At 39.7% G+C, this 12,343-nt stretch overlaps 1 protein-coding gene across 3 annotated transcripts in view; it reads left to right on the top strand.

Annotated features, from left to right (window-relative positions):
* LOC132815823 (ATP-dependent 6-phosphofructokinase, platelet type-like) overlaps positions 1-12,343 on the top strand; it is a 127,525-nt gene that overhangs the window by 1,054 nt on the left and 114,128 nt on the right. The gene's annotated exons all lie outside the window — the stretch shown is intronic.

Genomic DNA, 12,343 nt, shown 5'->3' with positions numbered 1-12,343 from the left:
CCTGTCAACCACGTTATGCCATTCACTTTTAAATTACAAATCAACTCCTTCAGCCAACTTCCCAAAAGAGCCTCCGATAAGCCTTTACCCTTTTGGTGCTGGCTGGTTTACAGGAGCCACTCTTAGCCATGTCATACCAGCATCTTTGAATATGTGTGTGTGTGTTTGAGACTGTGTATTTGTAAATGCGGGTTTCCTTTTCCCCCTTGTTATCCCTGATTTATTGACTTGCGGCGTTTAACCCATTAATCTCCCCTGTCCTCATTGCAGCGGTGACCTTGAGATCTGTCGCCCTCATCCGTGATGAGTATATTGTAACCATTCTCTCAAAAGGCCCCATAAATCGTCCGTAGACAATTTAATTAAACGTTTCCTTCTCGAATGTCTTGTGGAAATTAATTATTTAAAGGCAGCAAATCGTGTTTGGGAAATTGCAACAGTTGCTCTGGGTCGGGGGGGGTGGGGAGGTGGGGTTGATTTCTGATCCGTCTGTGATTTTTTTTTTGAAGCAAGATCTTTGCTTGGATTATTTCCCATTGGCACCATAACGCCAGGAAGAGGAAAAAAGTTAGCCAAGCACCCCACTTTTGATCATATCCCTTGTAATTTATGAAATGTTGCAAAGGGTGCTATTGGAAAATTGTCGCAGGTGAAGTCAGAACCAGGAATAGACGCCCAGCAGCTTGCTGACATTAGGGGGCAGTATTTTAGTTTGTTTGGTTTGGGACCCTGACATTGGGCATTTCCTTGGAACTAGCTGAGGGAACTATCATACCTAGAGGGCTAATAGGAGGATGTTTAATACTGAAGAAGTGCAGCTTGAGCTGCAGGGTGTACCTATATTTTGAATTCACCTCCATGCACAAGCAGCAGGAGTAGACCATTCAGCATCTCAAATCTGCTCTGCCATTCACTAAAATTAAGGCAGATCTGATTGTAACCTCAAACCCACATTCCTATCTACTCTGACAACCTTTTAATCCCATTCCTCACCAAGATTCTATCCACCTCTGCCTTAAAGATATTCAAGGAATCTTCTTGCATCTTGTTTTCAGGACCAGACTTCACGATCCTCTTAAAGAAAATTATTTTGCTGTATCCCTCTACCAAATGAGAGACCCCTTATTTTTAAACATTGATGAATAGTTCTAGTTTCTCCCATCAGAGGAAACATCTTCTCCGCATCTACTTTGTCAAGACCCCTCAGGATCTTATATCTTCCAGTCAAGTCACCATCTACTCTTCCGAACTCTCTCCGAATTTAAAAATAAATTGATTTGAAAGGGCTCTCTTTGTGGATGGTATGTAACTTTGACAGGGTGACCTGCAGCTGTGTCCAGGCAGGCACAGAGTCCCAATGCTATCTAGCCTAATCCTTTACATCCCAGGATGCTTGACATTAAGTGAAAATGTCCACTGGTGTCTTACAGTAGGTCCACAATAATCAGGGAAAGGTCATAATTAATGATTCAGTGGAGACAATGGCCGAATGATATTTTTACTAAACTATTAATCCAGAAATTCAGCTAATGTGCTGGGGACTGGGGTTTGAATTCCAACACAGCAGAGGATGTAATTTGAATTAAATAAAGCATCTGGAATTATGAATCTACTGGTGGCCACTTTGGAGTTTGTCAGAAAATCCCATGTGATTCACTAATGTCCTTCAGTGAAGAAAATCTGCCGTCCTCACTGGTTCTGATTGACATGCAACTGTGGATGCACAGCAATGTGCATGACTCTTAACTGTCCTCTGAAATGGTGCAGCAAGCCATTCAGTTGTATCAATTACTATAAAGTCACAACAAAGAAATGTAACTGGGCCTATGGCATATAGACGGCAGTGGTTCAAGAAGGCAGCTCACCACCACCTTCAATAGGGCAACTACAGACAGACAATAAATGCTGGCCAACCAGTGACACCCATGTCCCACAAGTGAATAAAAAAACTTTGTATTTGTGGGTTGGCAGCCTTGACATCTGCATTCTTTCCCCCAACCCCCACCCACTGACTTCCAACCCCATGTGCACACACACACGCACACATATACATGCCCACATTCATACAGAATCCTGCCTCTTGGAGAATGGCCCTGGATAGAATAGTGCCAATAAGTTGACTTGTGTATGCACATTAAACTCCATCAGAGCCAAAGTGACCTTGGTCTAATTGACTGGACTTGTACTTAAAGGGTTGGCAAAGCAGTTAAACTTTAGAACAAATTATCTTCAAAACCAAAGGGATGATTTTCTACTTGAACTGAAATAATCTCCTAGACTTTACAATGATCAGACCATCTTCACTGAAGTGCAGGAAACCCTTTGAAATTCCTATCATAACATATTGCAAAGGATTTGTCTAGAAAAATGCATGTGCCACTGGAATTTCCCTATGTGTGAAAATCTCAAAATATTTAACTTGAAGAATTTCTGGGGTTTTGATTAAATTAAGTAATAGTTACTGAGTAAAAAATAGACAATTGAATACCTAGACTATCTCCCGAGTAACAAACTGACCTTGTGCTTAATAATCTATCCTCAACTACAACTCTCCACAAGCACCGATCAAACATTCTCCTTCACATCCCCAGCAACCTTGGATCTGACTCCGCATTACCAATCACCCACCTAACATTGCAGCCTAACCCAATTGTTGGACCTAAAACTCCTTCCTCTGCTAAAGATCTGACCCTCTGTAACCAGAACCTAATGTATTACTGCAGTCGTGAGGTGCAATCATTAAGCTTTATTAAGTTGAGTTCCTGTCTTCTATAAAGTGGACATAAGAGATCTATTGTCACTATCTTGAAGAAAAATGTGTAACTTCATTCTCAAGAAGGGTAATTGGACCTGAAACATTAAATCTTTGGCCAGATCTACTGAGTTTCTGTTTCTGTTTTTGTGGTACTCCTTCCTGGTGCCCTGGGCAATATTTATTCCTCAACCATCTTCAACATAATGGGTTAATTAGTAATTTATCTTATTGGTTATTTGGTTATTTATTATTGTTGGTGTTTATTGAAACTGAAAATGTGTTGCTGGAAAAGCACGGCAGGTCAGGCAGCAACCAAGGAGCAGGAGAATCGACATTTTGGGCATGAGCCCTTCTTCAAGAAGAAGGGCTCATGCCCGAAACGTCGATTCTCCTGCTCCTTGAATGCTGCCTGGCCTGCTGCGCTTTTCCAGCAAAACTTTTTCAGCTCTGACCTCCAGCATCTGCAGTCCTGACTTGCTCCTAGGTGTTTGTTGAAACTTGTGTGAAATACAATATACCTTCATTTATAACAACGTGTTTTCAATGTCATTTACTGTTACAAAGCTCTTTGAGATCTGAAAGGGACTTCTTGCTTTAAGTCCTTTCATTGAAGTCAAGGGTTTGAGGCTGTATCAGTCCATAGTAATAGGATACAGGGCTCATCTCTACTAGTTGTATGCGTCCTGTTTGAAATTAATTTGATACTGTTAATTGCTTAGACATTGGAAAACAATTGGTATGATTTATTGCTGAATTCTATTCCCTCAAAGAGACACTAGAAAGCATGTTGCTTTGAGAATGGAAATTCAATACTGTGCAGTAGGTTGTTTACTTTTGAAATTGGAGCTTAGCCACATTGTTAGCATGTTTAAAGACTTTGCACGGTGTACTTTATTTGATTAAGTTTATTCAGGACTATGCGAGAAGTGAAATATTGCTGTTACAGCAGTGCTGATGAGAACAAATTAAAGTTTTGGCATTTTATCTAAATTAAAGCCCTGATTTTGCGGTTGTTTTATAAGCACTTCTGAAGTTTTTAAGTCAAGCATGTTTATTCTTGTATTATTGTTCTCTAAACAATAGCATGTTTAACCTCCAAAACAGAAATCCTGATTCCTTTGAAAAGATTTCTGTTATGATAAAGCACTATATGCATGCATATTTTTAAGTCCAAAATTATAATAGATTTGCTTCCTTCCAGCAAAAAAAAGATTTTTAGATCCATGTTGTTATTAATGCAAGGTATTGCTTTGGTCTGCATCCCCAAATGTATTTGTTTTTAGGCCTCAGATGAAGAGCTACTTCTGTTTCAATTACGGGAAAGTGCAGCATGCTTGTCTAAATTTGGACACATTTTAAGCTGGTGAGCATATACTGAATATGCCAACTTTCATGTGTACTAAAGTGAAATAAAGCCGTATTTGGGCTGTTTCGCAGCTTAAGAGAGCCTTTTCATTATTTTTGTGTCTGATTCCTCAGCTATTAACAGATCCAAATGTGTAGAGTGAGGACTGCAGATGCTGGAGATCAGATTCAGAAAGTGTGGTGCTGGAAAAACACATTCTAGATTAGAGTGGTGCTGGAAAATCACGGCAGGTGATTCCTGATGAAGGGCTTTTGCCCGAAACGTCGATTTTCCTGTTCCTCGGATGCTGCCTAACCTGCTGTGCTCTTCCAGCACCACTCTAATCTAGAATCTGGTTTCCAGCATCTGCAGCCCTTGTTTTTACCTAGCTGGGAAAACACAGCAGATCAGGCAGCATCCAGGAGAGTTGACATTGCAGGGAGAAGTTCTTCATCAGGAATCAGGATTCCTGAAGAAGGACTTCTGCCCGAAACATTGACTGTCCTGCTCCTTGAATGCTGCCTGATCTGCAGTGTTTTTCCAGCGTGGAACTTGAGGACGTCGCTGGTTAGGCCAGCATTTATTACCCATCCCTAATTACCATGAGGGCAGTTAAGAGCCAACCACATTGCTATGGGTCTGGGGTCACATGTAGACCTGAGAAGGTAAGGATGGCAGTTTTCTTCCCTAAAGGGCATTAGTGAACCAGATGGGTTTTTCCAACAATTGACAACAGTTTCATGGTCATCACAAGACTCTTTTTAAGACCATAAGACATAAGAGTGGAAGTAAGGCCATTTGGCCCATTGAGTCCACTCTGCTATTCAATCATGGCTGATAGGCATTTCAATGCCACTTACCCGGACTCTCCCTGTGTCCCTTAATTCCTTGCAAGATTAAGAATTTATCAATCTCTGCCTTGAAGACATTTAACAATCCGGCCTCCACTACGCTCCGTAGCAACAAATTCCACAGGCCCACCACTCTCTGGCTGAAAAAATGTCTCCTCATTTCCATTTTAAATTGACCCTCTCTAATTCTAAGGCTGTGCCCACAGATCCTAGTATCCCCGCCTGATGGAAACAAATTCCCAGCGTCCACCCGTTCTAAGTCATGCATTATCTTGTAAGTTTCTATTAGATCTCCCTCAACCTTCTAAATTCTAATGAATACAATCCCAGGATTCTCAGCCGTTCATCATATGTTAGGCCTAACCATTCTAGGAATCATCTGTGTGAATCTCCGCTGGATATGCTCCATGCCAGTATGTCCTTCCTGAGATGTGAGGCCAAAACTTTGCACACTATTTTAAATGGGGTGTAACTAGTGCTTTACAAAGTCTCAGTAGCACATCGCTGCTTTCACATTCCAACTGTCTTGAGATAAATGACAATATTACATTTGCTTTCTTAACCACGGACTCAACCTGCAAGCCAACCTTTAGAGAATCCTGGACTAGCACTCCCAGATCTTTTTGTACTTTAGCTTTAGGAATTTTCTCACCGTTTAGAAAATGGTCCGTCCCTGTATTCTTTTTTTCAAAGTGCAGGACTTTGCAATTGCTCACATTGAATTTCATCAGCCATTTCTTGGACCACTCTTAAACTGTCTAAATCTTTCTGCAGCCTCCCCACCTCCTCAGAACCTGCCTGTCCACCGAACTTTGTATCATTGGCAAACTTCACCAGAATGCCCCCAGTCTCTTCATCCAGATCATTAATATATAAAGTGAACAGCTGCGACCCCAAAACTGAAGCCTGCAGGACACCATTGGTCACCAGCTGCCATTCTGAAAAAGAACCTTTTATCTTAACTCTTTGCCTTGTGTCAGATAGCCAGCCATCAATCCATGCAAGTAGCTCACGTCGAACACCATGGGCCCTTGCCTTACTGAGCAGCCTCCCGTGAGGCATCTTATCAAAGACCTTTTGAAAGTCTAGGTAGATTACATCCACCGGTTATCCCTGGTCTAACCTACCTGTTACCTCTTCAAAGAATTCTAACAGGTTTGTCAGGCTGACCCCCCCTTACTAAGTCCATGCCGACTTGTTCTAATCTGATCCTGCCCTTCCAAGAATTTAGAAATCTTATCTTTAATGATGGATTCTAGAATTTTACCTACAAACGAGGTTAGGCTAATCAGCCTATAATTTTCCGTATTTTTGTCTTGATCCTTTGTTGAACAAGGGGGTTACAACAATTGCCAAAAACTTGTCCAATCTGTGAGCATCCAGTGATTCTGTAGCCATATTAAGTCAGTATTTTAGTGCTTTTTACAAAACTGTTTCAGTCCATGATAATCCCATTCATTAAATCAGCCAAGGGAAATAAAAGATCAGTTATATAGTCATCGAGTTATACGGCACAGAAACAGACTCTTCAATCCAAACACACCAAATAAAATCTCAAACTAAACCAGTCCCACCTGGCCTACATCACTCCAAACCTTTTCTATTCATGTACCTATCTAAGTATTTTTTAAAGATTGTAATGGTGCTCGCATCCACCGCGTCCTCAGGAAGTTCATTCCACATGTGAGCCACTGTGTAAAACATTTACTTCTCGTGTCTTTTTTTAAACCTATCTCCTCTCACCTTAAAAATATGCCCCCTAGTCTTGAACTCTTCCATCCTGGGGAAAATAGACCTACCAGTAGCCCTAGGTATATTATTTATGACTTTATAAACCTTCATAAAGTCACAACTCAACTCGCCACCCTCCAGTGAAGAAAGTCCCAGCCTACCCAGCCTTATATTGTGACAACACTTAGGTTTTTAATCCAGCTACAAGTTGAATTTCTCTTCGATTTTGCCTTGCAATGAAACATGCTAAACCTCCATCCTTACACAAACATGTGTTGACAACAGCTTCACATTGACTTTTGTTGTCAATGGGGTCAATAGCGGCCCCTAAGTGCATCTATTCTTTTTCTACTTAACTGGTCATACTTAGCAGGCTTTTTTCTGTTCATTGATATTCCCACTAAGTTCCAAATGAAAGCTATTTGAGATCATTGAGAATGTTAATGATCCAAGCATTTAAATATTACTGGGCTTTACTAAGTACATTCACTCTTGAAAAGTGAATGCTTTTCTATTTGTCTCTTTTAAGATAAACAAAATGTTTTCTATCCACTATACTTTATCACACTGCAAGTTCCATTCCTACGTCTCCCATTGCCTCAGCTCATCTGCCAGTCAACGTCTCCATCATACCTCTGTTACCTCAATACGCAACAATTCCAGTGCTCATCAGTCGACCTCCCTCTCTCTGTAATCTTGAGCTCAACTGTAACTCTCCTGCCTTTATCCTGACCTACAACAAGTTCCATCACTCCATTGCCCTTGATTTTGCTGACCTGTATTTGTTCCAGGTTCATCAGTGTCTTGACTTTGAAATTTATATCCTGGTGATCAAATCCCTCCAATACCTTGCATCTTGCAATTGTCATAATTTCCTGTGACTCTGAAATCTTTTGAGATGTCTCCATTTCTCTTCAGAAACCTGATTTCAATCTATCCTCCCATTAGCTTGCATGTTTTCACCTTCTTAGCCTTTGATATGCGGATTTTCTTTTGCTAATCTATCTGCCTCTTTACTTCTCCTGTGATCCTCAGAATCAACTTACTTGATCAAATGTTCACGAATCTCTTCAAATCTCTACTCATTTAGCCCACTGTCAAATTTTGTCTAATAACATTCCTGTGAAGTGCCTTGAGACATTTGCTTCATTGACAACTCTATATAAATTCAAGTTGTTTTATTAGATTTCCTACAGTTTGGAAACAGGCCCGTCAGCCCAACAAGTCCACACCAATACCCTCCGAAGAGCAACCCACCCAGACCCATTCCCCTACACCTAACACTACAGGCAATTTAGCATGGCCAATTCACCTAAACTGCACATCTTTATGACTGTGGGAGGAAACCGATGCAAACACAGGGAAAACGTGCAAACTCCACACAGTTGCCTGAGGTGGGAATTGAACCCGGTCCCTGGCGCTGTGAGGCAGCAGTGCTAATCACTGAGCCACCGTGCCACCCAATGCAGTGATGCATTAATCAGGTCTTGATGTAGAGATATCTATTTAACCCAGAACATTTGATAGCCAAAGTGCAGAAATATTCCATGTTAACATTAGCTGAACATGGGGTCAATCAGCCCTTAGAGAATTAGGCATAGCAATTTCTCACGTTCATGAGTTTTTCTGCTAACATAGTGCAAATTATTTAAAATAAATAAACAACTAGTCCAAATTGTATAGGGCGAGAAAGTTGGAATGTGGTTTGTGTTTGAGAAGCCTCTTATCCCCTGAGCAGCCCTTTGAACTTACTCTCCCTGTTCTCATGTACTTTAAAAATAGCTGCATATTCTTTGCTGTACAGTTTTCATGATCACATTCACTTGCTGTGGATCTCTATTCTTCTGTAGTGTAATTCCACAATTAGGCTTTTGGAATATATTGGAGGAGAAACAAAGAACAATGACATGATATTCCATTAATACTGGCATTGTTAGCCCTCTTACAAAATGACTCTGTGCAGGTTAACACAATATTCTTGAGGTTGCAGCCTGTCATGGTTCTGCTTTGTGCAACTTTGGGCTGCAGTATGGGCCTCATTTCTTCCTAGAACTAGTAAGCACTGAAATAAGCGAGAATTTCAAGATTCTCACTCCATATCAAGATAGTAAATGGCTTGAGCATGGCATAACATTTTAATCAAATCTAACCAAGTCTTTTACTCATTTTGTGATTCATGAAATTTGGTGATTAAAAAGTGAACTGAAAAATAATTTTATAATCGCACATTGTCGAATAATTGAATGACTAGATTATTAAAAATATGTTTGACCTTTTACTTTCATCCTCTGTGCTGCCCCAGTCTTTAATTTAGCTTATGCAAAATTTTTATGCGCTTTTATTTTCAGTACCTTTTAGGTCCTGCCTGGCTGTCTCTTAAAATCTTTTAACGTCTTTGGTTTGTTGGATAGCCTGGTGATAATACTCCAGCTACACGCTGTGTAACCTAGTAAAGAACATTCTGTGATAGTACTTCCGTTGAGGGCAGTGATAGAGGTGAAATTCTCAGCCAGAGAGATAGTTAGATCTCTGAACAAGACTAACTTTCTGATCAATGGTGAGTGCCCTCACTTCACCACTCACTGCAATCATCAGTCCATCAGCACAATTTCATTGATCTATCTACCTCCTCACTCAGATAAATTGTGTGAAGGAAGAGATAAACTATTCTGATTTATATCCTTATCATTTTAAGCATTGATACAAAACAATGGATCACTCACGTAGAAGTTTCTGTCCTATAGAGAACCAATGATATATTTACATTTTGTTAGGAAGCATGTAATCAATTGATTCTGCTACCTGAATGAAGGGAATTAATGAAATTAAGTTGTTGCATTATTTGAATTTAGGCCACTTGCTTTTTCCTGTATTATTCTTTTTAATGTAATATACCCTTTTTAATTTAATACCTTTCCTAACCCTTCAAATTTCTACTTGGCCAAAGACATATACAGTACATGGTCTATTCTTTTCCATGCCACCAACAATCAGAGTCCCAGACCATGTATTGATTTAACCTCTTGACTTACAGAGAATACTCTTGTTAGTCTCAAACTAAATATAGTAGTGGTGAGGGTTCAAATGAATGGAAAAAATGTGACCCGTAGTTGTCATCTGTTTGCAAGCTACTCATTGCCAACAGCTGAAGCAAACTATTCTAATGAAACCATCACAGATAAGGAAAGTTACATGCAGCAGAAGTTTTATTATGGTTAGAATTGTTTCTGCATGAGGGAAACCAAGTGTTACAAGGTCACTATCCTTATAGAAAAGGAAAATGGTGGAATCTATTAACAAGGGTGTGATATACTTAAAAATAATGGTAGGATTAGGCAAGTTAATATTTCATTTATGAAAGGAAAATCATATTTCACAAACCTGCTGGAGGCTTTAGAGGAGGTAACCAGCAGAATAGATTATAGAAAACTAGTAGCTGCTATTATTTGAATTGTCAGAAGGTTTCAAGAAATTGGCCTACAAAAGAGTTGTAAGCAAAAATTAGAGCATATGGCCCGGTGTTATAATACTGGCATAGATTGAGAATTGGCTACTGATAGAAAGTAAGAATCAGATTGAAGAGATTAATTTTCAGATTACCAGACTGTAGCATGTGACATATTGCAAGACACAGTTCTTGGGACTGTTTGTAACCTATAGCTATGGTTTTGATGTTTGGACCAAAATAATATAAATATAATTGATAATACAATATATTTCTGAGATTTCTGATGACACAAAATTTGGTGCATTTTAAGTTGTGAGAAGGATGCAAAAAGGCTTCAAGGGAATTTAGACATAGCTGGGTAAGAACATAGAATCATAGAATCCCTGTAGTGTAAAAAAAGGCCAATTGAGTCCACAGCAACCCTCTGAAGAGCACCCCACACAGATCCACCCAGTCCCTATAACCCTGCATTTTTTGATTTAGATTAGATTAGATTCCCTACAGTGTGGAAACAGGCCCTTAGGCCCAACAAGTCCACACCGACCCTCCGAAGAGCAACCCACCCAGACCCATTCCCCTACATTCACCCCTGACTAATGCACCTAACACTACGGGCAACTTAGCATGGCCAATTCACCCAACCTGCACATCTTTGGACTGTAGGAGGAAACCAGAACATTCAGAGGAAACTCACACAGGCATGGGGAGAATGCGCAAACTCCACACCGAGAGTTGCCTGAGGAAATCGAATCCAGATCCCTTGCGATGCAAGGCAGCATTGCTAACCACAGAGCCATATAATGTGTAAAACTATAATCTATTTTGGTTGGAAAAGAATAAGTGCATAATGTAATGAGAGATAGGAAAGTATTGATGTCCAGTGGGACCTCAGTGTCCTCGTTCGAAGGTCACTGAAAGGTAGCATGCAAATGCAAAATGCAATTAGGAAGACAAATTTGTTTGCCTTTATTAAAAGAGAATTTGAGTGCAGAAGTAAATAGGTCCAATTATATACAACCTTGGTGAGACCACAGCTGGAGTATTGCGTACAGTTTGGTCTTCTTACCGAAGAAAGTATATGCTATGATAGATCATGTGCAACAAAGATTTTCAGATTGATTTCTAGGATGGTGGGGTTGTGTTTTGAGGGGAGACTAAGAGGCCTACGACAGAATTCTTTATGTTGGGTTGCTTGATTGGATTATATAAAGCATCGGAAACATGGCTCGTCACTGCAGTTGGTTAAAAGAATTTTCAACTTTCTTCACCCAGAGAGTGTTGGGCCTGTGGAACTCTGCTACAGAAAGCAGTTGGGGCCAAAATGTTGAATGTTTTCAAGAAGGAGTTAGATATAGTTTTTAGGGCTAAAGGGATCAAAGGTTATAGGGAGAAAGTGGGATCAGGGTCCTGAATTGAATGATCAGCCATGATAATATTGAATGGTGGAACAACCTGGAAAGGCCAAAAGGCCTACTCCTGCTTCAATTTTTCATGTTTCTATGTTTAATGCTTTTAGTCTGCCAAAGATTGCTTTCGTCAGTGTGTAAGTATTTTCTTTGACATAACTCATTTCAGACCCTCTGACTAAAAGGTACAACATTTCTGAATGAGTCAAATACTTGGATTATTGCAGATTTGTGCAATATTCTTTACTTATTCATGTCATTAACAATGATTCACTATTAGAATCTTTGTGTATGGACAGGATGTAATATCAAGTCATTGTGTAGTCCTCAAAAAATGAAGGTGAAAATCCATTTTGAAAGCTAATATTAAAAGCATCCAAGCACTGTTCATGACTACTTATGAGTCATTATTGAATTAAACAAACATCTAAATGTCAAGTATTGTAATGACAAGCTGATTTAAATAGTGAAACAGGCACTTCTGGATATGTTATTTTGTGGTTGATTTCGCAGAAACTTTGCAAATTATTTTCACCAGTTATGGTGCTGAGGCCCATTTTCCTGTAAATCAATCCAGTAAACTCAATTTCCAGAATGAATGTTCAGAACACCAGCACCACATTACAACAATGACTAAACTTCAAATGTACCAGTTTGAATATTAAACACTTCAGAATTTCCTGAGATCATGAGAGCACTCTATCATTGTGTGTTTTTCTTTTTAGTCCTCTTAGAATTCTGTGGATTTTGTTCATGCAGTGTTTAAAATAAAACCTTTCTGAATTGCTCTGAACTGTGATACCTGGA

Source organism: Hemiscyllium ocellatum, chromosome 5 (assembly GCF_020745735.1).
Source record: "Hemiscyllium ocellatum isolate sHemOce1 chromosome 5, sHemOce1.pat.X.cur, whole genome shotgun sequence".
Lineage (NCBI taxonomy): Eukaryota > Metazoa > Chordata > Chondrichthyes > Orectolobiformes > Hemiscylliidae > Hemiscyllium > Hemiscyllium ocellatum.
This window is presented reverse-complemented; position numbering and strand designations above follow the sequence as displayed.